Consider the following 24,155-nt stretch of genomic DNA (forward strand, 5'->3'; position numbering starts at 1 on the left):
TTGAGATACCCTTTTAAAGACATCAAGTAAGCAGTTAGGTAGACAAGATGGGAGCTCAGAAAGGAGGCTGAGATATAAATTTGGGAAGTCTCAGTATATAGATACTAAAGTCATGGGCGAAGATGAGTAGAGAGTGAAAAATGATGAGAGCCTAAGACTAGGGCTGGAGAAATTCCAACATTTAAAGTTAACTATTGCATATACAGTTATCTCAGCAAATAGGCCATTTGCCCACAATATTTCCCCTCCCCTTGCAATAAGGTACGGTCATATGACTAGGTCTAGTCAAGGAAATATAAGTGAAAATGACAGGGAAAAGCCCTTATATGATTTTCCAGTCTCTCTCTTTCCATCCTGCAGCTACAAGATGGTGGGGACTTTATTCCTTGGGTCCCTGAGTGACTGAGTGGAGCAGATTCTCTGGGGAGAAGTCTTGGGTTTATAGCATGAGATGGAAATAAACTCTTGTTCTATTAAGCTACTGAGATCTTGAGGTTGTTTATTATTGCAGCCTGTTCTATCCTATCTTTATTAATATAGTCAGGTAAAGAGATGGCATAACATAGTGATTAACAGCATAGATCAGGACCCAAACTGTCTGTTTAAATCTTGTCTTTTGCAATATTTAGCTAAGTAAGCTGGGGAAAGTTTCTCTAGGTGTCTTAGTGTTCTCACCTAGGAAATGGGGGAAATAATAGCATCTATATCATGGGATTGTTTTGAGGATTAAAATAGTTAAAAATATAAAGTGCTTAGAATTGCACAAATAGTAGGAGTCAGTAATGTTTGCTTAAGAAAGAGGAGGCTTCAGGAGAATGTGATGTGACAGGAACTGAAGGGAGAGTGCTTCCGAAAGGAGGGAGGGGATAGCTGGTCAGATGCTATTACAGAGTCAAGAGGATGGAGACATCAGAGAGTGTACATGAGATTTAGTAATCTGGAGGTCACTCGTGGTCTTAGGAAAAGCAGTATCAGTGGTATGTGGGGTGTGTGTGTGGGTGGGCGTGTATGTGTGGGGCTGTAGAAGACACAGTCGAGTGAGTTGAAGGAAGAAAATGGAGAAAGTATCTGTATACAAGCCTTTTGGGGCAGCTTGGTTGGGAAGGGAATAAATACAGAGATAAGGTGGGTAGCTAAAGGTGGGTGTGAGGTCCACGAAGGTTTTGATTTTAAGAGAGGGGATTCTAGAGTGTATGTGAATAATGACGGGAAAGTCAAGCAGGGAGGGGAAGTTGAAAATTTGAGAGAGAGATGGCATGATCAGTGCGATAAGTTTCTGAAGTGTTTTGAGCCAGTGAGATCTGGAGGACAGGTAGAGGGACTGGCTTCTACCTCCACTGGGATGGGAGGGAGGCAGGGAGGCTGGGTGCAGGTGCAGGGAAGATGTGGGTTTGGAAGCAGGCAGCTGAGGCTTCTGTAAAGCATGGGAGTGAAGTGAATGGAGACGTTTGCGTGAGGCTCTGCTGGAGAAGTGGGAGGGTGGTCCTCAGGAGGGAGGCTGAACGGGAGCCCTGCTGCCCATGGAGGGTGAGCATGCACTTGGAGGTGCTTGCCACAGTCTGGATCTGAACCTCCTCCAGTAATTCAAATCTGAGATCCTTTTGCCAACACGAGGAAGATCTAGGACGTGGTTCTCCAATAAGAAGGAATACTGCCTGGGGCTCTTCAGTGGTATTTGGTCCTGAGTTTACCTCTTCAAACAGGTTTCCCATCTCTGCTCCACATAAGCTCTCCTTTCCAGCTAAACCATTCTGTTCAATAGTTTGAACAGAGCTCTGTTCATCCTCTTGAGCTCCTTCTGACTAGACCTCCTGCCTCCTGGGATTTCACCCCCCTGGAATGTCTTCTGCACCCATCTCCTCTCAACTAAACCCAAATCATCCTTCTAAGCTAAATTCAAGCCCTAAGACTTGGGTGAAGCCGCTCCATCCCTTCATCCCACAGTAATCCTCCTCCCATTCCTACTGTGCTTGGCGTCTACCTCCTCCTGTTGTTAGTAGCATAGTCATGGGCATCACTCCCGGGGCCGCTGTGCTCTGCTCCGCATGTCTGGACTCCTGGAGTTGAGTAGTTCACACCTGAGTAGCCACCAGCACACCCTGGATATACCTCCTCAAAAAATTGTAAATTTCTTAAGTGAGGACAATGGTCTTATCTTACACATCTGTGAGTGTTCTGTGCTGCCTCATTCGTAATAGGTGCTCACTAAACACTGATTGATGGATTTGATATGTTGGTGGGTGTGAGAAGATCTGAAAGATGAGGGTGCCAAGGCTCCACCTGGATTTGTTCGCTAACCGGCAGCGGGTTTCTTAAGCTCTGAGCCTAGGTTGGAATGTCTTCACTTTGAGCAAGGAGCAACTCCATCCACGCCTCCCCCATCTCAGAGGAGTAGACCAGAAGAGGATTCATGCCTACAGGATGCATGATGACCTTGGGGCGAAGGGCCTGGGATGACAGGAGATGTTATCAGTGCTAATTCAGTTCTTTGTATGTTGGTCAGGGCCTGCTAATTGCCAGCAAAGAACGGTAGTGGGTGGGCAGACCTAGGTAGGAGAAGAAATGTGTTTGTGCAGAGTCAGGGGCAAGATGTGGGTCCCCTTGGCTGTCAGGTTGAAATCTTGGCCTCCCTGCTGGTTTCCCATCCTAGATCCTCCTAGCAGCACTGTGTGGGCGTGCAGTTTAAAATAACACAGTGTTTTGGGTTTGTTTGCCTTTGAATGCAGTGCCCTGGAGGTATGTAGCGAGCATGCCACCTGGAGCTGGTCTGGGGCCTGGAGTCATCTCCAGTTGATAAAGTTGGAGCTGTCCAACCCTTTCGTAGCCAAGCCCTCACCTTCAGGGACCTTCAAGGTCATCCAATGCAAGCAGCACTCTAGGAGACAGGCTAATGCTGAGTCAGGCAAGAATCTGAATACCAATTAAGAGACATGGTGTCCATCACTCCTCCCCCTTGCTCCCATTTCTGCTTCTGCCCTTGCCTCCCTCCCCAGCCTTCACTATCCAGAGCCATTGTTCTCTAGAGGTGGAATCCTGTTAAAAGAGGACTAGGCATTGTTCTAGCAAGGGAAGAGGTCCTCAGTGGTGAGGAGAAAGAAGAGGAAAGCACAGAGTAGGTGCTGGATGACTTTGTTGAAAAGAATTGGAGAAGGCACAAGGGATGGGCTCCAATAACAAAGTAGTGCTGGGCTGCTTTCTGGAAGGAGTTCCTTAAGAAACGAGCAGAAAGAATTGCTGATTGGGAGTTGCAAAACCACTCTGTGATTTCTTTCTCAGACTGAGACCCCACTTAGGGTGAGAAGGGCCTGCTTGACAGGGTTACCCGCCCTGTCTGTCCCTGACCCATTTCCTGGCTGATGGCTTCATAGCCTGCCTTACCACGTGGCGGCCTTCTCGCCTGGCATGCTCCTCCCTTCCCCTGTGCCCTGGTGGGTCAGCAGGCTGTCTTTTAGATTTTTGTCTGTTTCAGCTAACATGTCTCCGACAGGCAGGGTCTTACCTTCCCAGGAAGACTGCAGTGTCCACAGCGAGGCGGCCTCTGTCCTCCTTAGACGGTATTGAATGCATGAATCAGAGTCAGGTCTGGGGACAGTGTGGTCGCACCCCAGGGTGCAGCTGATATGGAACCTGTTCAGATGTGGGATGAGGAGGAAAAGTGCTTTTTGAATCACAGACAGAAATTGCTTAAGTTTCTGTCCTTCTTGATCCCTTGCTTGCTTGAAAGGAGCAGAGAGTTGTGAACTTGTCTTTTCTAAGAAGGTGCTCCTGGTGAACTAGCACCCAGAATCTGAGAACCAGAATTCATCTGAAGCTTGGAATTCAATTGTCCTAACAGTGAGGGGCTTCCAGGTAGGCTGTGGTGGGGGGGAGCGTTTCTGGGTGTTCGTAGCCATGCTTTTCCCTGATTCTCCATCCCTGCCAATCTGCGAGCCTGAAAGGTGTTTCGATAATGGGCATTCTTTGTATTCTGACTATAAGGGGTGATTTGTCCGTACCCCGCCTTCGCCTTAGCAGCCTGAAGAATAGAGCAGACAGCAGAGGAGACCTGAGGGTAAAGGAAAGGAGGAGAGATGGGTGTGTCAGAGGGAGGCGAGGAGTCCCTGTTTTCTCCTCCCACAAATGACCTCATTCATTATGGAAAAGTTTTAACTGATATTGAGTCATAACATTCCTGAAGAAGAAACAACCCAACTGATACCTCCGGAGCACCTGGGGGTAGGGTGGGGAGGAGGCAGAGAGGAAGGAGGGAGAGTGATCTGGCTTAAGAAGCGGCTTTAGAACATCTGTGCTTTAGTTAGCCATGGAGCATGCACATCTAATCCCAATTAACTTCTGCCACCATCTCCAATCTCAGCTTCTCTGCTCATGCCAGTGATGGGACTTTAGCTGCAGGTGAAGAGACGAGAAAGACCTCGTATTACCCAGGTGGGAAGAACCAGATGGACCCTGCTGCTGGGGCATCAGTGGAGGTGGTGGAACGGGCAGAAGCGTTCTTGGGTTATTACCCAAGGTCTCGCCCTGGCCTCCAGCTCTTCCTAGTCTAAGCTTATCTGGGGAACTGGGGAAATCTTTTTGGCCTTTGTCCTTAGGCCTTATAGGGGGACTCCATTAACATTCCTGGAAGTGGAACCCCCTTATAAGCACTCTGTTTATGCACCAGAAAGCTATAATAGGATTGAGTCTTAATGTGCTGCCTGTGAAGGCCAATATATGAGCTTGGGGGATGTCCAAGGGTTACTTCTCTGGGCCTCAATTTCCTCTGCTGAACAAAGAGAAGATTAGATTAAGTGATATGGTAGCCACTAGTGACACGTGACTATTTGAATTTAAATTAATTGAAATAGTTAAATTGAAAATTCAGCTCCTCAGTTGCATTAGCCACATTTCAAATGCTCAACAGCTGCATGTGCCTACAAGCTACTGTATCACCCAATGTAGACAGAGAACATCTCCATCATTGCAAAAAGTTCTATCGGACGGTGCTCATCTACAAAGTCTCTTGCAGTTGTGCCATTGCATTATTCTGTAATTGCCTATTATTAAGAGTCCTGCAGAATTAGCTCCTTTGCCTCCTTGAGTTTCCTCCTCCCGCCAGCTGCCTTCATCTGCCACCACATACACAGAACACAACACATAGCAATGCGCACACACACAGCACATGCACATTGCTCTCTTCCATCAGGGCAGTGTTGAGAAATTTGATAGCCTGGCCTAAAAACAATGGACTAATCGGGTGTTGCTCTTGACTTCTCATTAAATTTTATGGACTTTATGTAATTTTTTGTCATATGCACATTTCCTGAATGCCTACTACGTATCAGGTATTGTTCAGAGCAGGAGTGGAGTGTGGAGTTTGGGGAGGAGCCTTTATTACCTGTAATTCCTTTGCGGTAGAGGAGGCATCACCACCGTTAGCATCCACAGTCATCTTAGCGTCTGCTCGCTGGCTGTGCAAAGACAACTCTGCAGAAGTGGCCTTGCCCTTAGGGCTTGCATTGCACGAACAGCTCTCTGACTTTCTTATAATTTAATATAAATAGATAGGGAGGCTGTGAAGAGTTAATGATTATATAGTGTGATAAGTACTTTATCGGAGGCATGGACAGTACGTTATGGAGAACAGATGAGAGAAAGTCGCGTCCCCCCTCTGGGCCTCCATTTCCCCATGTGAATGGAGGGGCAGGGCCCGTGGATCTCCAAGGTCCCCTCGTTGCTAAGATCCTCCTTTCAGGAGTCTAGCTGTCTGAGAGCTCTTTAGAGGAAAAGGCTTACTATGTGCAAATTTCAGGTTGCTCAGGTTTTTCTCTATTTCCCAACAGTGCTGCCCTTTACTTCTTTTAAATCCTGAGGAGGCCTGGAGGTGCCTTCCCTCCTCCGCGCCCCTCCCTCCTTTCAGGTTGCATAGCCCCAGCCTCGTTCTTGTCATATTTCCTACTGGATCGGGTGTTTAATTAAAATCATAATTAAAATTGATCTCCTCATTAGCATGCACCTGCTCTGCCTCTCACATCCTTGCGTTCCATTATCCACTGAAGATGTCAGGACTGACAGGCGAGAGCCAGACCCCAGGCCAGCCCCGCCTGATGGGGTTGGCCGATGACAACATCTGGACAGAGAGGACTTTAGGGGAGAAGCTGCGTTTGCAGCAGAACAACAAACAATTAGCGCCAGGTGGGCTCTCTGGGGAAAGGCCGGGCTGTCTGGTGGCCTGCAGGCAGCGGGCTAAATTTAGTGGTCCTTCTGGAAGCACACCTTCCACTTCCACTTTCCTAGCCCCTCACCCCTAGGCGTGCACACACATATGTACGCACATCCACATGCACACCCGTCAGGTGATCTGTGACAGGTCAACAAACTTCTTGTCCAGGAGAGTCTAGGGAATGGAAGAGGAGAGGGCCTCTGATTTCTATGGGGTGAAACCTCCGATGGCACCCTCAAGGAGCCTCCAGCAGGGCTGTGCTATGACGGCCATCATGACTCCCCTCCAGGGGGTGCCAGTGAGAGCGAGGCAAGCGACAGCCAGGTCAGGAGAGTAGCTGGCCTGTCCCTCCCAGCTTGGGCAGATAGATGTGCAAAGAAATGAAGGGCTGGCAGGTCGGAGTGTGCAGGAAAGGGTGAGGGGGCGGGGGAAGCAATCTTCATGGCTATTTGACCTCTTGCCTGGCCCCTCCCCATAGAAGGGGAGGGGGCCCAGGAGGAGAAAGCCACGGGGCATAAACTAGAGGCATCTCAGAGTGCAGGAATGTCAGCTCCACAAGAGCAGGGCATTTCTTTTTTTTTTTAATTTTAATTTTTAATCGTGATAAAAAATATAACAAAATTTACCGTCTTAACTATTTCTAAGTGTACAGGTCAGTGGCGTTAAATATAACCATGTTGTTGTGCAACCAATCTCCAGAACTTTTTCATTTTGCAAAACTGACACTCTGTATCCATTAAGCAGCAGCCCCCCATTTCCCCTCCCCGGCCCCTGGCAACCACCATTCTACTTTCTGAATCTATGAATTTGACTACTCTAGGAGCCTCATATAAGTGAATTGCACAGTGTTTGACTTTTTGTGATTGGCTCATTTCACTTAGCATAATGTCCTCGACTTTCATCCTTGTTGCAGCATGTGTCAGAATGTCCCTCCTTTTTAAGACTGAATAATATTCTATTGTAGGTGTAGACCACATTTTGTTTATCTATTCGTCTGTGGATGGATGGACCAGCAGGCTTCCACCTCTTGGCTGTGGTGAACAATGCTGTATGAGCATGCGTGTACAAATATCTCTTTGAGATCCTGCTTTCTATTCTGTTGGGTATATACCCAGAAGTGGAATTGCTGGATCATATGGTAGTTCTATTTTTAATTTTTGAGGAAGTGCCATACCATTTTCTATAGGGGCTGCACCATTTTGCATTCCCAGCAGCAGTATACGAGGCTTCCAATTTCTCCACATCCTTGTGAACATTCTTTTCTGCTTTAGTTTGTTTGTTTTTAATAACAGCCATCCTAATGGGTGTAAAGTGATATCTCATTGTGGTTTTGATTTGCATTTCCCCAACGATTAGTGATGTTGAGCATCTTTTCATGTGCTTATTGGCCATTTGTATACCCTCTCTGAAGAAATATCTATTTAGGTTCTTTGCCCGTTCTTTAATCGGGTTATTTGTTTCTTTGTTGTTGAGAGGGTAAGGCATTTTTATCTGTCTCATTCACTGCTGTACTCCTGACACCTAAAGCAGAACCTGGCATACAGCGTGCACTCAGTTTACTTACTGAAAATTTGTTGAATTAATGAATACCGTTCACTCCCGGAAATCACTAGATGAAATGGGATTCTTCCAAAGGGTTGATGGGGATATGGATGTGATATGAAATGTGAAATCTCACCTGTTCCACCTTTTTGCAAATCCTGTGCAAGTTCTTTGTTAGAAGGCTGGGTCGAATTGACCTCACATCTAAGGGAGTTTTGACCAAGGGGGCTATCCCATAGTGAAGGGAATTTAGGCTTTGGGGTTAGACCTCAATTCACGTGGCAGAGCTCTGCCTCTTAATGGCTATGTGGTCCTGGGCACTTAACTCTCTAAGGTTCAGTTTGCAAATACATAAAATGGGAATAATAATGCCGATTGAATAGGGTGGTCACAAGGAAGAAATGAGGTAATAAGGCCCTGTAAATGATTATATTCCCTTTCTTGCTCTTCCTTGTTATTCTAAAACTCTGATTATAACATCCCACAAATGACAAGGACACCAGGACTTACACTGTCCCTTGTGGCAAACACATGGTTTCTATTGAGCACCTCTCTCTGAGATACTGCGCTTGGGAGGGAGGAGACTCAGAGATGGATAAGGCTTGGGCCCTACCCCTGGAACAAGGCTGTGGTGCCTGGTGAATGCCAGGCCAGAGTGAGGAAGGAGCACTTACGGCTGGAGCAGTGGGGCCAAGAGAGTGCGCGGAAGTGGAGAGGGCATGGCTTTAACATCAGGCCCCATGTTTGGACTTCCTCCCCACCAGTGGATGCCACTGAGAGGGTTTGAGCAGGGAGAGCAAGGTGAAAACTGGTGAGGACTGGCTCGGCTGCGGAAGGATGCAAGGCAATTCTCCAAGGAAGCCAAGCCTGCTCACGGTGGGGAAGTTCTTCCTCCGGGCTACTTAAATTTCTTCCGCTGGAACTGAAGTTTGTTTTCTCTTCTGCAGTCTTCTGAGGAAGCAGAGAAATGCTAATGACCCTCCTGTATTACTGGGCATTGATTTGTGGGAGGGGAGCTCCGCCATCACCTGGTCTTCCTTCCTTTCCCTGTTGGCATCCTCCTGGATGTACTAACAAGGGCTTAACCAGACACCAATAAGCACCAGGGCAGCCTCAGCTTCGGCACTTCTCCAAAATTCCTCCTCCCTCTCCTTTCCTCCTCTCTCCTCCCGCCCCTCTATCTCACCAGTCCCTGTCCTTGGGGGCTCAGGGCAGAGGTCACCCTCCTGGGAGAGATGATCTCCCAGTCCTCTCCAGGTGGGCTCACCTCTGCTCCTCCTCAGGAGCCGCCAGCAGGCAGCCCGGGAGCCCCGGGAAGTCAGGTCAGATGCAGACGCTGTAGGAGCAGGAGCCAGGGGAAGGTGGGGTGTCCACCAGGGAGGTGATTAACGCTGCGGAGCCTCTAATAATAATCGGCGAGGCTAACAAACAGCGCGGAGGAGGAGGCGAGGGCAGGCTGTGCGCTGGCTCTCTCTGTCCTCATTAAGGTTAGCCAAGGGGGGGGACCTTGTTAATTGCAGACTTACCCTGATTGCTACCAGCTCTCAGCCAAGGAGCCACAGGAGGCAAAGCCAAGGCTTAGTGAGGAGACTTGGAGCAGCTGAAGGCTGGTGGGCTAGGGTTTCCTCCAGACCCTGGGGACCCAACTTGAGAGAAAACCCTGGGATTCAAAAACTTGGTTCATCCGTTGGTCAGTATTGACCCACTGCAATGTGCTCTATAAAACATTCAAAGTAGTCCTGAATTTCATTTTTTGAAAGATGAGATGAGCCAACAAGGATGACTCTCCATCTGTCCCATCAGAGGACCCTCCAACACACACACACACACACACACACACACACACACACTATCACACTCACATTCGTACACATACTCACACACACTTGGTTCTGAGCCCGCCCATATTAGACATTCTGTAAGTATCTATTGCATTGAATTAAACTTGAAATTGGACCTAGAGAGAAGTGGCGTGGCTGTTCTCACTCTGGCTTCCCTGGCTTATTTGCTGCTTGACCCTGCACTGCCTGGAAAGGAGAAGCAGACAGAGTGAGGTAAGAGGATCTACTTCAGCCAGGGGGTCAGGGAGGCCTCTGCCAGTCAGCTGGCCACCACGAGGGGCAGCAGCAAAGGCAGAATAAGGGCCAGGCTGGGAGAGCATGGATCGGACACCAAACCCAGCCTTAAAGCAGGGTTAGATCATGACCAGAGCAAGAGCCCTGGTTAACATCACACAGCACATGCCCAGGCCAAGCCCCAGGGAAGGGAGCTCGAAAGGCTGAATAGGGAGGGGAGGTGTGGGCAGTGAGAGCTGCCCAATGTGGGTACAGGCAAATCTTAAAAAAGGCAGTTCTCTGAGGCTCGCCTCTGACAGAGAATGAGTGAATCTTACCCCAGGGGATTATAACTGACAGACCTCAAAGGGGCTCCTGGAAATAAGAAGCTTTATGGAGGATGCTTGAGAGAGAGAGGAGGTTAGAATTTCCTCCTTGTCGGGTGGAAGTTTGTCTTATGCAGAGCTCTCCCAGTCTAACCGTGTCTTATATCTGGGCAGTGTGGGGGGACGGCAGCCCTGGCTGGTTGGCCATGGATCACACATGGGACTCTGAAATGCCCATCTTCTACAACTGCTTAGGCTTTTCCTCACTCCCCTCCTCCCGGGCCACCCCTCCCCTCTCCTCTGCATACCTCATTGCTGCCTGCAGTGCCTCCCTGGGCTCCCAAACAAGACATCCCCTCTAGGACCTGATCTGTTGCAGCAGGACTAGTGGTGGTGCCATTAAATAATAATGATAATAATGAATGAATGAATGAATGACCATTTGTGAGGTTCTTATACATGCCAAGGCCCTGAGCTGAGTGCTTTATAATGCCTTATTTCATGTAATCCTTCTAACAATCTCATGAAAGTTCATTCAATCATTTTATAAGAACTGATTTATCGATGAGGAAACCGAGGTTCAGAGAGATCACACCCCTTGCCCAAGGTCTCTCAGATAGCAGCTGGCTGAGCTGGGATTCACACTCGGAAGTGCTTGCTCTGTCTACTCCAGGGAGGGCTGGGCAGTGGGGAGGGCAGGGTCCTGGGCTCCTCCTTCTCCTGCTGTCCCACAGGCTGAAGGTGCCCAGCTGGTGTCTATTATTCCTGCACACCTCCACCTCCAGTCCCATCACTAGCCTGAGGTGGTTTCTTCCTGGTTTCTTCCCCTCGTTGTAACGGACTTCACCTCAGCAGACACCCAAAGACCCACCATTAGTGCTTATGTGCTTATACGTGGTTTTGTCTGTTTCTTATGAAACTGAATAGAGACCTTGGGGGAAGTCACTTTCATACTTTGATCACTCTTGTTTTGAGGAAGAAAAAAAGTTAGACAACCTCTGAAAGTACTGTCTTCAAGGGTGTCAGAATGTGGTACTGTGTTCTTTTCTAAAATTGGCCCCCAAGGTGAGAGGCCCCAGGCAGAAGTTTCTCTGGGGAGCTCGGTCAGCAGGAAGTCCCTCTCTCGGGGCTCCGTGCTCCTTCCCCTGGGACCTGAGTCCGTTTGCTGCTTTTCTCATCTTTTCACCTCTTGCCCTGCTGGCCCTGCCGTCAGCTCATGAGTCACAGACGGCTCAGAGCTGTTGGAGGTGGGGAGAGGCCTCCAGCGCTAGCCACCCAAACTGGGTGTTTTCCTGCAGCACCCTTCTACTCTGTCTGGGCTGGTTTTTGCAGTTCCATTTTGACAAATGTGGTTACTGCTTATTGAGCACTTGGTGCTGTTCTGAGTGCCTTACTGCTATCTAGTCATTTAATCCTCACAACAATCTAGTAGGGTGTGCATCGTTCCCATTTTACTGATGAGCAAATGGAGGGAGGGCAAGATTAGTAACTTGTGCAGAGGCAGAGCTTCTAAGTGTTAGAGACAGAACCTGAACCTCCAAACCTCAGTCCACGGCTCAGACTCCTGCTACTTGGTCCTGGATGCTGGGGACATTTATAAGTGATTCTTTCTTTTGGCAGGCTGGCCTAGGAAACTCTCTACTGTGAATAGCGCTGCTCTGCACGCCAACTTCCAAGCAGCTGACGTATTAGTGAGTATAGCTGTGGCCTGCCTGCTCTTTTGCGTCCCCTCAGAACTTGGACAAAAGACATGCTCCACGGGTGTCAGGTGGGTGGTTGATTGATTGAATTTTTTACCCACAGGAAGCTCCACTGGCTTCCACAGCTGCTGACGTTGGAGAAAGGAAGGAGGGAAGGAGGTGTGGTGGCCCAGGTGAATGGGTCCCCCGTGGGCAGCTCAGTCCTGGGGTGCACGCCATGCCTCTTTGTTGGGTAGATTTTCGAGGCAGACACTGTAGGTCCCTGTGAAGGGAGTGAAGCAGATGTGTTCCCACCTCCTTCTCAACCTAGTGGGCCCATCGTTTCTTTCCTTCAGCCTTGGAAGCTGCCCGCCCTGGGAGCGTGTCTGCAGGAAAAGCTGAATTGGCCTTAGGGCCAGCTGTCCTTGCTTCTCTCAGGCTGCTGTGCATCGGGCTGCATGGGTCTCCTGGGCCTAGAGACCGTCAGGGGAAAGCAGAGGAGGCTTAACTGCTGCCCAAGCCTGGGAGGGAGGTCAGGCTGTGAATGGAGACACAGGTTAGTTCTCACAGGCATCTGCTTTCTGCCTCAGGGTGCCCACACCTGCTGCTACTCGTGCAGGTGCTCCACCCTCTAGATCCCCACTCGAGGGAGGCTGGGGGCGGGGGAGACGAGGCGGGGAACTGGGATGAGGGGGAAGAAGATGTAACATACTGAGCCAGGAGCACTCAGGGAAATAAAGGATCTATTTTTTTCCATTTGTTCTCAGCAAACATTTGTCATTTAATTTCTTCCTAATTACACAATTACGTAATTATGTAGTATTAGTAAAATAAAGCCTAAAGACGTTTGAGTAAAGAATTACTTAAGTAAATAATGTCTGACTGAAGTAATTATTGCCCGGGTTTCCTTTTTTAAAGTAGAATTGGATGAAATTAGTTCAGGCATTGTGGAGGGGCTGAGAGGGTGTGGGGGGCTACCCAGCCAGGGGGCGGAGATGAGCTCCCCTTGTCCCCCACCGGAGTTGAGCTCCCAGCATCTTGGCACCTTGCTCTCTGTAGATGAGGTTCTGATGGCAAATTCCAGCTCTGCTGTTGGCCAGGTGGCTTGGGAGCTGGCTTCTGTTTTGAGCTTCACTGGGACCCATGGAAGCGATAGTTCCAGGGGAGTGGGAGGGGAGGATGAGGAAGAAGCTCAGGGCAGAAGTAAGTACTCAGTTACTGAGAGCTGTGCCTCAGCCTCTCCAGGTTTACAGAGAGGCAGCTGCATGTGAGGCCACCAGGCTCATAAAGAGACCACTCCAGCTGCCAGATGAGGGACTGGGTCCCGTAAAGTGCTGTGTGGTGAGGTGGTGGCAGAGGTGGAGGGAGGATCTCAAGGCTACAAAGCTACCTGGAGACCTTCTGTGGTCAGGCTCCCCCGGGTCAGGCTGCAGGTGGCCTTGGTGTTTCCTTCTTGGCCTGGGGATCTGCAGAGAAGGCAGCTTTCTTCGAGGTTGGCACTCAGCTCCCCAAAGTCCTGGGGGCCCAACCAAGTTCTCTGGTAGACTCGGACCTGGCAGCGTGCTTGAGCGAGAAGGAGCCAGTCCTCCTGGAAGGGGCTGACTAGGCCTGGGATTAAGGGAGCTCTTGGATCGGGGCTAGTGGTGGTGCTGCCAGATTGCCTCCCGGACGCCTGGCCCAGTCTGCCCTTGATAAGACCAGAGGTGAGCTCTCAAGCACGGGAGCCCCAGTTCCCCACACCTTAGAGTCTGATGAAGGACTGACTCAGCAGCTCCTTATAAAAGGTGATTCCTGAGGAAGCGCACTGCGCCCTGCTCCCTAAATCTTTCCCCTATTCCCGTCTCCACAGTGCTTGCTCATCCTTCCGAAGAGATTCATTTGTTCTTCCATCTGGAAAGCTTTCCACCCTTTGGGATTTTCCTAAGACAATGCTAGTAGCCCTGGACAGGGCAAGTCCTTAAGACTTCTCAGCTCTCTCTGTGGGGCCGTAGAACCAATATATTCATCCCCTGCAGCTGTTTTTGAGTTTCCTGAGGCCTCGTGGTCCCTGCTCAGTCCCTGGGAAGCAGAGGCACAAGTCACAGGTCCTCGATATTTCGTGGCAGTGGGTGGCAGGCAGAGTTGCCCATCATGCTACCTGCCCGCTGTGAGTCTCTGAGACTCAGAGGAGACCAGCTTGAAAATGAGGCAGGCCAGTCTTCCCAGTCCACTCACTGGGGCCATGGCTTTGTGCCTTTGACTGGTACCTCACCGAGACCAGCATCCTTTGGGAAAGGAACACAGAAGGGGCCTCTGGAAACTTACTGGAGCCACGAGAGGGTATCGGAAAGGAATGCTGACATGGTTCTTCAGGCCCAAACCCATAAGATGAGTTAAAAACTATCAGTTTTTCTTGAGTGGTTTATCGGCTGTTCGCTGAGCAGTGGAGTTTGGCTATATTTAGTGAAGTTGAAGACACATTTCTCTACAATTTGGCAAGTCTAGGTATATGCTCTAGAGAAACTCATATAAGTGCATAAAGAGATATATAGCAGGGGAATCATAGCAGCATGATTTGTAATAACAAAAAACCCCACAAAAACCCTCAAAACCCAAAAACAACCTAAATTTCCATCAACAGGAAAATGAATAAGTTGTATCATATTCACGCCACGGAATTCTTTCCAGTAATAAAAATGAATGAAGTAGAGCTACATGGATCGACATGGATGATTTTACAAAACACCACGGAGCTAAAAAAGCAGGATTCAGAAGAATATATACACTGCGATACCACTTATAAAAGCAGTAAGCTGTGTAAAATAATGCTGTGTACTATTTATGAATAATACATCGGAGTATAAACGCCCAATTCAAGATGGTCAAATTTAAGAGAGTGGGAATAGGGGGTAGAAGAGAGGCCTGTGGGGAGGGGATGCAGTGCGTGAGCATCCAACTGTATTGGGGGTGTTTTACTTATCATGCTGCGATGTAGGCATAGGGTATTTGTCATATTATTCTTTACGATTTTTGAATGGTTGAAATATTTTAGCAAATGTTTTATTAAGAAATAAAAATGTGAGGGGCCAGTCCGGTGGCACAGTGGTTAAGTTTGCACGTTCCGCTTTGGCGGCCTGGCGTTCGCCAGTTCGGATCCCAGGTGTAGACCTACGCACGGCTTGGCAAGCCATGCTGTGGCAGGCGTCCCACATATAAAGTAGAGGAAGATGGGCAGGGATGTTAGCTCAGGGCCAGTCTTCCTCAGCAAAAAAGAGGAGGATTGGAAGTGGATATTAGTTCAGGGCTAATCTTCCACAAAAAAAAAAAAGGAAAAATGTGAAAATTCAAACAACAACAACTAAGGATCCCATTGGCTTTCCCAGAAGTGCCAGAATGTGTAGTGTGTGTGTGTGTGTGTGTGAGTCTGAGATGGAAGAGGTTGGGAGATAGGGTGAAGAGAGATAGTGGAGAAGACCTCAAATAGAACAGGCCACAGCTGGCTCCCAGGAAGTTTTCTGGGTTGCATTCTTATTCAGTAAAGTTCCTCTCTTCACATAATATTTGCCTACGTAAGAAGCTAAATATTCATTGAGTAATTAGCCAGTTCAAATTTGTGGTATGAAAAGACAATGGCTTCTAATTATAGGAATGTCAGTTAAAAGATGCCACACTAGGATGCCGTTCACTGCCAAGAGAGCCTTAATAAAATTCTCACTGTGATCTAGATTCATAAAGGTTAAAAAAAAAACGATACCATTATTTTTGATAATTAAATATTTATCAGAGTTGAGAAAATAAGTCACACTAACGTTTCAGGCTAATCAAAAGCTCTTTTTACAAAAGTCCCAGTTGAGATATTGTTGCTCTCACAGCTTCGCCGCCAGGGTCGGAGATTTCCTGGGCTAACACCAGCACCAGGCACCGTGGCCCGCCTTCCTGGAGGGCCTGCCGCCTGGCTCTGACCACTCCTCGCTTCACACACAGGCGGTCTTTACCATCCCTCCCTCCTGGAGACGTTATTTAATTTACAGTTACGCTTCTGCTTTGTAGTTTTAAATAGCTGCACTGTTGTTCCTCCTGCCCCACCAGTTAGACTCTAAGTGTTGTGACTACAGAGCTGTGTCTTTTTTAGGGCGTGGAGGTAGGGATGGGAGAGGAGGGAAGTCAGCTCTAATCTCCTCCTCTCTCTGTAAGGGAAGCTCAGTTATTGCTTAATGAATCTGTTCGTTGGTGGGCTAGGAATTGCCCCTCGCCTGGAGACCCGGCTCCAGTACTCCCCAACTTTGAGACTTTGGACAAGTTACTTAACCTCTCTCAGTCTTCCTTTTGCTTCTGTAAAATGGGGATTTCACATAACTACCTTACAGGATTCATGTGAAGATCCAATGAAGTAATCACTGTGAAAATGGATTGTATGTTGTAATTTGCCACACAAGTGTCTAGCCTTATACAAACATAAAAGGATATCATTACAGGTGACAATGATATGTGCCGGAAATGGGGAAATTAAGGTAATTTAAACCCACCCCTTCTTATAGTGGGCTTGTGGGCATTGTCTCCTCATCTCTCTCTTTACATCTAAGGCCTGCGACCCCTCCCTCTGCTGGCAGTGGTCAGCATGGGAGCCATCCTGTCGCCTCTCAGCTCCTGGCCTTTCTCAGGACGCACTCCTATGACCACAGCTGCTTGGTCCAGGGATAATACCTGACCCAGGCTGGGCCAACCTGAGAACTTTCCTAGGATTTTAAAAATAAGAACTGAGGAAGCCAGTCAGATCCTTTCTGCTTCAAGATGCTGTAAATAGGAAACACTCTCATTGTAGCATATGAATAAAGATTGGATTTTGCTGCATTTAACTGAAACCCTGACTCCGCCCATGCCACAACAAAACAAAACCACACACAAAACAGTGGTTAAATAAAATAGATACACGTCTTGCTCTTATGTAAAAGAAATCCAGAGGTAGGCAGTGCAGGACCAGCCAGAAAGCTCCAAGGTCAGGCTCCTGTCTTTCTGCTTCTCTGTCCTCAGTGTAGTTTCCAGCCTCCAGGTTATCTCATGTTCCAGTAAGGGTGCAGGACTTCAATGATCTTATTTGCTTTCTAAGCAGTTGCAAGGACAAAAGGGAGGAAAAAGAGCTTGTCTCTCCCTTTTTAGAAGTCCTAACTCTTCTGCTTACATCTCTTTGGCGGGAACTTAGTTACATGGCCAAGCCTGGCTGCAAAGAATGCTGGAAAATGTAGTCTTTTAGCTGAGAACCGTTGTTGCCCTGAATAAAATGGTAGTTCTGTCACTAAGGAGGAAAGGAAGGATGCACGTTGGACTGGGCTACTCCAATTACTTGGAGTAATTCTGCCACATGGAGGAAGCTGGTCTGTTGTAGCATCTCTGCATTTTTGTTTGTTCATTCAATTTTAGCTCAGAATATAGGAAATACTCAAGATCCTTTTAATAAATTGCTTCTTTTCTTTCTTTTATCAAAAAAAGTGTCAGTCACTTACAACCTTAAGGGTCCTTATATTCCTCTCCTCTAAGAGACCTTTAGACCTCCTTGTGACACTGGACTTGGGAAATGGAGGAATTTACTGGTATTCAGCAGTCTTCTTCAGAACCCTCAACTCTCTCAGAGAGTCACCTTGGACCCGGTAGGGAGGGACCCTAGCAGACCTCGTGGGCCTGTTGATTACATTCACAAGAGGATGGGCTCCTGTGCGCGTTCATTTGCCCAAACGTGGTGCTTTGCTTTTTGTCCTTTGAAATATTCTCTGCTCCTTCAGGTCCTAAATCCAAGACTCCCTGGCTCTCCTCTTGGCTCTGGGTCCCGGAACATTGCAGAGAACTTGGAGTTGGTGCCTGCTTTATCGCTTCTTCCAGCCCTGTCTGAAATCACTGTCATTTCCCTTCTCCACTTGGAAGCACTGGGAGAGAACTTGAGCTCCAGTGACTCAAGCTATAAAACTACTTCCTCTCCTTCCGCCTGGCAGGACCCCAGGAGAGGTCTCCAAGTCATAGGCTGTCTGCCTGGGTAGTGCCAGGGATCAGCACACTCTCTTAGTTTGGCAGGGAGCAAGGTGGGAATGAGTAGGAGAAGCTTTCCTTGGAACTCTTTGGAGAGTCATATACCAGAGCCCTGGTGACACCTAACTAGGGGTTCAGTCGACCTTGGGAGAGCTCGGAGTGTGTTTTTGGAGAAGGGCTAGGCATCCTGAATATTATTTTTTAGCAAACTCGGAACCCTCGCTCCCCACCCCATCGGCACACCCCATCTCAGGGAAGGTGGAGCTCAGAGCTGATCATGGGATCTGCAGGGACAGGTCATTGTGGTTAGTTGATGGACATTCGAGAATGCATTTTGTGCTGAGTCTATGGGTAAAAAATACTTCCCTATGAGCTGACTTTATTGCTGCATGAACCTCAGCTCTGAGTCAGAAGGTCATCCTTTCTAGCAATCATGTGACCGGGAATCAGAGAAAAGAGGAATTGACGGGCCACCAGCAGTAATTTTATACATCTCTTGCCTCTATTCCATTAAATCCAATTGCCTAATAGCTAACCATTAGTGAGCACCCATTATCTGCAAGTACCACGCTAAGAGTATGATCTCATGTAATCTTCACAGCAACCCTCCGAGTTCGGTAACGTTAACATTCTGGTTTAGCAGATGGGAAAACTGAGGCCCAGAGTCATCTCTCAGTTAACAGAGCTGGGATTCAAATTCAGTGTTAGTCTGATTCCCAAGCTTGTCCTCCTACTTGCCATGCTCTTGCACCTTCTGCAACGTTTACCGAAGATCCACAGTGTGCCTAGAGCGGCTGCTTTCGAGACACCACTGGCAGGACCAGCTCAATCTGGAGGTTGCCATGCCATCTCCAGGGGGACCTGTTCCAAGCCTCCCTTACTGTTAAGTTCCAGCGTGTCATCACCCAGAGCTAATACGGAGCAATCCAATGAAAATATAATGCGAGCCACAGATGTACTTTAGATGTTTTAGTAGGCACTAAAAAAATGGAAAGAAACAGGTATCACAGTAATTCACGCTGTCTGTAGAAAAAATTTAAATAATCACATTACAGTGGTACATTGACGCAGAGAAAAAAGAAGTCATTCCAACTGAATCAATCCATTCGCACCAACGTGATCAGTGTTTTTAACACTGGAAATTATACGTGTTCTGGACATGTGTACTCCAGTATAACAATAATATCTTATGGGATGCCATGGTTAAAGTGACATGTGGTTCTATCAAAACAATAAACGTGTGTTTAATGCAAAAATATTTTATGTTACTTCCGCTTTTTAACTTAAATTAAATAAAATAAAAATTCGGTTCCTCAGTAGCATTAGCCACGTTTCAAGTGCTCAGTAGCCACATGTGGCTAGTGGGTCTAGCATCTACCTGAAATTCTTCATGATGGAAATACACTTAATGCATCCTGAACAGAGATGACAAAATAGGCTGGAGGAGGGTATCTGTACAGGACAGGAGTGGAGAATGAGGCTGGGATGGTGTGGGGGCCCATGAGAAAGGGGCACCTTAGTCAATTTTTGAAACAGAGAATAATATAATGGGAATGGTGCCTTAAGAAGATTAATCTGGCTACACTGAGCAGAATGGGTTGTGGGGACACAGATTAGAGGGAGGAACACATTATGGGGAGGGGAGATGATGAGCCATGAACTAACAGTGAGAGTAGCCAGAAGAGGAAAAAACATGTCTGAGAATCATTATGAAGAGTTATTATGAGTCAGTGGTTGGACGCATAAGAGGAACAAGAGACGGGAAGAGTTGAAGATGACCTGGAGGTTTTGAGCCTCAGACAATAGAAAATGCTCACACCACTGGTAGAAATAGGGAAGTCAGGCGAGAAAGCAGCTGGGGCCAGTGTGGGCGAGGCTGCGCAAGGAGCTCAGTGTGTGCGGACCGAGTGTGTGGTGATGCTTCCTTCACTCTTCCTTCACTCCCCTTCCTTCAATCCCCTCCTCGATCCTCTCCCTCTTACCCTTTTCTCCCCTCTCTCCCTTGCCTCCTTTTCCTGTCTCTTTCTTCTCTTGAAATAGATTCATTGAGCACCTATCAGTGATGCGGGGTCGGTGAGCCGAGGAGTCGAAAGAAAGATTTCTTAGACTCTTAAGATCTGGCAGTAGTGCTCTTTCATTTAGAGAGTAGAATAGCATGGGGACAGGACCCATGGGCAGTCAGAGTTTCTGCTGCCCCAAGTTGAGGGTTAGAGCTAAATTTAAGGCATAGGTATGTGAGTTATCTCTTTACAAGACAAAGAATATGTAAAAAAGTTAAAGGGGTATCAGTGCCCGTAGGGTCTGGCCATTTGGCAGTCCCACAACTTTTAGATAAGAATCAAACCGGATTGAGTAAATGGCAGAAGTCACCGCTTGAATATTATCCTCAGCTAAAGACAAAGGAGGATTTGTGGGGTGGGGGTGGGGGGGGGGTCAGTTACATGAGGTTGCCAGACAGTAAACAACTCAAGTTCTTGCCTCTGGCATTGATCAGGAGCCTCTAGAGATAAGGCCATCCCCCTTCTTCCTGGCACAGAAGGGAGGCATCTTCACAGATAGAGGTTTTCCTTAGAAATGTAAATGTTTCCCAACAAAGGGGCAAACAAATTCCACTCCTTGGAGCCTGAATCTCATCTGTAGTTTTAAAACTAACCAGCCTAAAAATCCTCATCATAAGCCGTTTTAAAATTAAGCAGCCTAAAAATCCTCATCATCAGGTGCCAGAGACAAACGAGTTTACCAGGAATTTTCCAGGCCTGAGGAAGGACCCCTGAGAGGGGTGGTGGGTACTTCTTCATCAAGGACAGCAAAATACATTTCCTCTCTTAAACACTCCCTTTTGCTATACCTGGCAGAACTGTTGGAATTTGGCCTGGTGTGGGGAGTGGAGGGGGAGGATGAAATGAGAGTGAGACTTGTTCATGTTTCTTAAGCACTTAGTACATGTCAGGCACAGTCCTAAACATTTGTGAGTAGAATCTCACTTAAGAGCAGTATTTCCCATTTAACAGCTGAGGGAAACGAAGCACGGAGAGATAAAGTCAGTCACCCAAGGAAACAGCAGGTCAGCAGTGGGGCAGGACTTGACTCCTCTAGTGGGTGCTGAATACACACTGTGAGTTAGGTAACAAGTGGCAGTCACCTTCCCCTGTGTTATGGGCTGATGTTTGTGCCCCGACTAATTCATGTATTGAAGCCCAATTCCCAATGTGATGGTATTAGGAGGTGGGGCCTCTGGGAGGTGATTAGGTCTAGACGAGGCCATAAGGGTGAGCCCCCCTGTGACGGGATTAGTGCCCTTATAGGAAGGGCAAGACAGAGGGGTCTCACTCCCTCTTTGCGTATGCACCTAAGAAAGGCTTTGTGAGCACAAGGCGAGAAGAGAAGCCAGTCATCTGCAAGCCAGGAACCAGGAAGCGGGCCCTTATCTGCAACTGAGTCTGCCCACACCTTGACCCTGGACTTGTCAGTCTCCAGAACTGTGAGAAATTAAGCCCCCCAGTCTGTGATATTTTGTTATAGCAGCCTGAGCTAAGACATCCTACTTCAGGGATTCGTGGCCTCTCCGGATCTCTCTGAAGGACAGGCTCTTCACAGAGTGGGTGGCTCCCAGGAAGCCTCTGGGAGGTTTTCCCTTCCGTAGGTGGGGTTCGTGACCTGGTAGGCAGGGAGCTTGTGTGGGAGGCAAAGGGACCCACCTTCTTCCTCCTCCCAGCGGAGGGAGAGGCAAGATGGGGAGGAGGATGCACTCCTCAAGTATCTTTCCTCATTGTTAATCGAGTGACTGCTCCTAGAGATCTGTTTTTCTGCTCTAAATGCTGTGTTTTGATGGTGTTGTTCTAACGTAGTCACCCACCTGAAAGTACATCCCAGGAAACAAAAAAAAGGCCTTCAAATGAAATAGGAGCTGGGGGGCAGACAGGGGCGGGAGGAGGCGATGGGAAATATTGCGCTGCTCCCATACAGCAGCTCGAGGGATTTACTCCAGGCTTTCAGAGCCAAGTGAATATTGCTTATTCATGTGCAATCTAATCCTTCACACAGCCAGAGGCGGAGGGCGGCAGGATGACCTGGTTGTAGAGGGGCAAGGAGGGGCCGGAGGGTCTGTCCCTGAGCGCGGGCTTTGTGGGATTGACAAGGCCTCATGTGTTCTCGGATGACTGGCGTCCGAGGAAGTTGTCCCTTGGATGGCTTGGATGGGTGCTGGGGCAATGATGGGGCGGGAATAAGTATGGGCTGGAGGTGGGATTGGTGATCAGACACAGGACCCCTCAGTGGACCCAGGGAGTGGTGCAGAGTGAGCGGCTTAATCTTCTGGGGGACGGAAGTGCCAGGTGCCTGTCTGCCGTGCCCCCTTGGAAGGCCAGCCGAGCTGCGGATTGATGCACACTCCTGGGCAGAGAATGTCTTAATAACCCACTCGGCGGGTGATGGATCATCAGAGGAGGAGCAGCAGACTACGGCTTGGCCACCCCGAAGCTCTGACTTGATAACATGTGATAATTCACTTAGGGGCACTGGGAAGGAGAAGATTTCCCAACTGCGGCTAACCAGTGTTGAAGACCTGAAAACAGCCACTTGGGACTGCTTTTATGTTCAGCTGTCGGCTTAGAAGCAAAATGTCTAAGAGAACCTGGACACGGATCAAACAAATGTGCTGGGAACTGCATGCAATGCACAGATTTGCTGTTGCATCCTGCTGGGGGCCTGTGTGCCCAGCCTGCTCCCCTCCAGCCACACAGGAGGAGAGAATCTGAAGAGGGAAAGACCTTTCTGAAACATCTGAGAGGGCCCACACTGCAGCAGGCCTTGGTTTGGGGACAATGCTATCACAGAGACATCATGGAGTGGCAGGCAGTCACCTTTGCAGGGCAAATCACCTTTGCAGACGATGTGGCCCTTTTTTGACCAGTGGAAGGTAAGGGGCTGGTGGCCAGAGGTCTGCTCTGTAGCCACAGGGCCCTTTGGCAGTCTAGCGAAGATCTCAGCTAGAAGAGAACCCTGTTTTCTATGAGGGAGGAAAGGTTCCCAAGAGCCAAGGCTCCCATGGAGGCCAAGAAGACACCTTCCCTACCAATCCACCTGCTCTTCTTCTCCACCTCCTGCCAAAGAAATAACCTACAGTAGTTTGTTTAAGCCAAACAGTAAGTTGGCTTGGGGGTGGAATCCTGTGGTTATTCTAGCCACGGAAGGAGGTATGTCACCCTAGGTATGTTCCACCTAAGGTGAAGAACCATAGGTGTTCTTCACCTAAGAACACCTGTTCTGTTAAAGAACAGGTGTGATAAGAATAGAAACACCATCAGATATCATTATGTTTGCCACACACCAGGCACTGTGCTAAATGCTTTGTGAACACAGTCCCATGTGATCCCCCGTTAACTCCTAGTGTTGACATACTCTTTCTCCTCTGACCTTACAAACACTCAAAACCACATTCCCCAGGATGGAAGTGTCTGGGAACACTTACCAGGTAATCTCTGAGCAGGTGTGTGTTACCTTGGGTTGGCTCCAGGTGAATTATTAATTTACTGATACCTTTATTGGCTGGCTCATGGCAGGTGGGGTTGAGAAACAGTAAAGTCACTGAACAGGTGAGAGGTGATGAGATACATAATGACGAGTTTTGATACTACAGCAACACTATGTAGTTTAGAAACAGTAGCTTGTCCTTATGGAGATGTATTTGGCTGGCAAAAGTACAAGAGGAAGGTAAATATTCTTAGCCTCCATTTTACCTATGAAGCCACTGAAGTTGAGAGAGGTGGAGTAATTATTCCAAAGTCACGTAGCAAATAAGTTGCAGAATGAAGATTTGAACTCATGTCCGTCTGGCACCACAACCATACTTGTCTCCTGCTAGACCAAATCTCCGGTCAGGGCAAGACGTTAACAACCCCGTCCTGAATACAAAGGAGACTCCAGCCCAGCAGCATCCACACCTTCTGTTAGATATTGTGTTGGGGATGAATAATAATAGGAAAGTATTCTATTGCTCTAATAGAAAAATACCTTTATAGACTGGAGGGGCAGTTCCTAAACCAGCTGCTCCTTTCCTTGGCTTAGAGTAATAGTTATAGACTCTTAGATATAGAAGGGACGCTGGAGGACATCTGGGTCCATCCCCTCTTTACAGTAGGAAAAGAGGCCCAGACAGAGGAACCAGGCTGTTCAAGGACACATAGCTGGTGGGTAAGATGATTGAGCCTAGAATTCAGGAATTCTGACTCCTAGCTCAAGCTCTTCCCATTGCTTTGTAAACTTTCTTATGTTTTTGGGTTCTTCCCACCAGGAAGGACACATGGCAACTTACCCCAATCTCACTTTGTCTAAAAATGAAACTCCCACAACATATTTT

At 48.2% G+C, this 24,155-nt stretch overlaps 1 long non-coding RNA gene across 1 annotated transcript in view; it reads left to right on the forward strand.

Moving 5' to 3' along the window:
* The window catches only part of LOC111774217 (uncharacterized), a 119,553-nt gene that overhangs the window by 23,527 nt on the left and 71,871 nt on the right, over positions 1–24,155 (forward strand). The window contains exon 2 of the long non-coding RNA XR_011440774.1: positions 11,742–11,889. This is a non-coding gene — a long non-coding RNA (uncharacterized lncRNA). The remainder of the gene's footprint in view (positions 1–11,741; positions 11,890–24,155) is intronic.

Source organism: Equus caballus, chromosome 7, assembly GCF_041296265.1.
Source record: "Equus caballus isolate H_3958 breed thoroughbred chromosome 7, TB-T2T, whole genome shotgun sequence".
Taxonomy (NCBI): domain Eukaryota; kingdom Metazoa; phylum Chordata; class Mammalia; order Perissodactyla; family Equidae; genus Equus; species Equus caballus.